Source organism: Pinus tabuliformis, chromosome 5_2 (genome assembly GCF_031772625.1).
Source record: "Pinus tabuliformis cultivar Carrire ecotype Pingquan chromosome 5_2, CPIR1, whole genome shotgun sequence".
In the NCBI taxonomy this organism is placed as follows: Eukaryota; Viridiplantae; Streptophyta; class Pinopsida; order Pinales; family Pinaceae; genus Pinus; species Pinus tabuliformis.
This window is the reverse complement of record NC_142306.1, coordinates 755166348-755168528: the sequence shown is the minus strand read 5'-3', so window position 1 is coordinate 755168528 and position 2181 is coordinate 755166348. Positions and strand designations below refer to the sequence as shown.

Here is a 2181-nt window from a genome sequence, read left to right as displayed (position 1 = left end):
TGGAGCTTATAAAAGGATGGAAGGACTTCATTGTAATGTAGGCCTAGAGGTGAGCAGTGAAGGCTCACTTGGTCGGAATGGCTAGGGTTTTGGCCAATGCTAATGTGATATCATTAGGTTGGGTTTTTCCCCGGATTTGGGGTTTTCCCGAATAAACATGTGTGTTTATGTGTTTATGGTTGTTGCTGGTTATTTTTATATTTATTCCTTTCGGTAATTATTTATGTTGTACAGTCAATTTCTTAACAATTGGTATCAGAGCCAGATATTGGCTTCAAAGGGATTCTTTGATTCCAGGGGTTTATAGGACCTGATGAGATCAATGCAGCCTTTTATAGATCTGGGTCTGGAAAATAATGGTACAAGATTTGTGTATCAAAGTATTGTATAAATATATATATCTGAAGAAGGCGGATTTGGTCAGATGTGATCCAGAAAAGGGTTGCTGGTGCCGTGGCTATGTTTTTGGTTTTTCCTATATCTTCACGTCTCCTCACGCACTCAAGATTTAGGTAAATTACTCCGGTTGTCAGATGTCATTACAGCCCCTGTCGATGGTGGATGTCTTGGAGGAGGAGATGAAGGTGAGGAAGCCTTCTATGGGGTTTATTAGGGATGCCAGGGTTGTTGTGCAACAGATTCTCAAGGAGGCTAAGAGATCGAACCCTTCGTGCCCATTTGGTCTCGCCCCGGTTCAATTCTGGAGCTCTGTGCTGTGGAGTCGGATGTTTGAATTGCAGTTTCGTTGCTCTGGGAGGCGCAGAGGCTGTTGATCATTGTGGGTAAGGGTGCTGCCTATGCTCGGGTAAAAGGGGCTTTGTCGGACCTGGTTCGTCTTGGCGGGAGTGAAATTCTTTGGGAGGAGCAGTCCTGGTCCCGAGGTTGCGGGTTCGAATTCTTTTCCCTTTTGTCACAATGGTAGATTCCTCAGTGTAGAGTGAGAGCATGTACATGTCAAAGATGGCAGAACAGGCCAAGCGGTACGACGAGATGGTGGAGTACATAGGGAAGGTGGTGAAGGCCATGGACGTCGAAGAGCTGGCGATGGAGGAGAGAAATCTGTTGTCCGTGGCGTACAAGAATGTCATTGGGTCACGTAGGGCCTCCTGGAGGATCATCTCTTCCATTGAACAGAAGGAGGAGAGCCGAGGGAACAAGGATCGCCTGCCCCTCATCAGGCAATATAGGCTCAAGGTGGAGGCCGAGCTGAGTGGCATTTGTGACAGCATCCTGGGGTTATTGGATGGCTATCTCATTCCCTCTGCTTCTTGCGGGAAGGCCAAGGTGTTTTATCTCAAGATGAAGGGAGATTACAATCGTTATCTTGCGGAGTTTAAGATCGGGGATGAGAGGAAAGAGGCAGCGGATGGCACACTGGAGGCCTATAAGAATGCACAGGGTATTTCTCTAGTTGAGCTGGCCTCAACACATCCTATAAGGTTGGGACTTTCACTCAACTTTTCTGTGTTCTACTATGAGATCATGAATATGCTAGAGAAAGCATGTGCCCTTGCTAAACAGAAAATCGGCCTATTGCAGACAAAGGTAGAAAGGCTACAAGTGGTTTATGATACCCTGAGTTTGAAGATGCGCAGAGTTATATCTCTCCTCAAAGGAGGAATTAGTAGTTTGATAGAAGTTTTTGAGCAAATAAAATTGAGAGAGGATGGGTCAGAATAGCAGCAGAATAAAAAATAAAAATAAAAAATTAATGAAGTCAAAATTATTGCATGTAAATGGGCATACTACTGTAAGACCTGGTAAGGCATGTGTACCCTTGGGTAATCACTAGTAAAGTTTGGGCTAGAACTAGGTGATAGGGGGATGTCAGGTTAATAATACCCCAGGTAAAAACTTTGAGGGGGGTAAGGGCTAGAGTGAGAGGGGTTGTCTCACATAGCAAGTTTTCCTGGAGTTAGTCGAGGAACCCCAAGTCAAGTTTAAGGGGGGAATTGTTAGGTAAACTTGACTCGGGATAGAGTCAAAGTTGACCAGGTTAAACAATGATGGTTTTGGGGCACATGGTATTGTGCACCCATAGTATTCTTCCCATGGTATTATATGTAATGGAGCTTATAAAAGGCTGGAAGGACTTCATTGTAATGTAGGGTTGGAGGTGAGCGGTGAAGGCTCACTTGGTCGGATTGGTCAGGGTTTTGGCCAATGCTAATGAGATATCAT

At 44.9% G+C, this 2181-nt stretch overlaps 1 pseudogene; it reads left to right on the top strand.

Annotated features, from left to right (window-relative positions):
- Positions 1 to 915: 915 nt before the first annotated feature.
- LOC149161452 (14-3-3-like protein E pseudogene) lies at positions 916 to 1680 on the top strand (annotated as a pseudogene).
- The last annotated feature ends 501 nt before the right edge of the window (positions 1681 to 2181 follow it).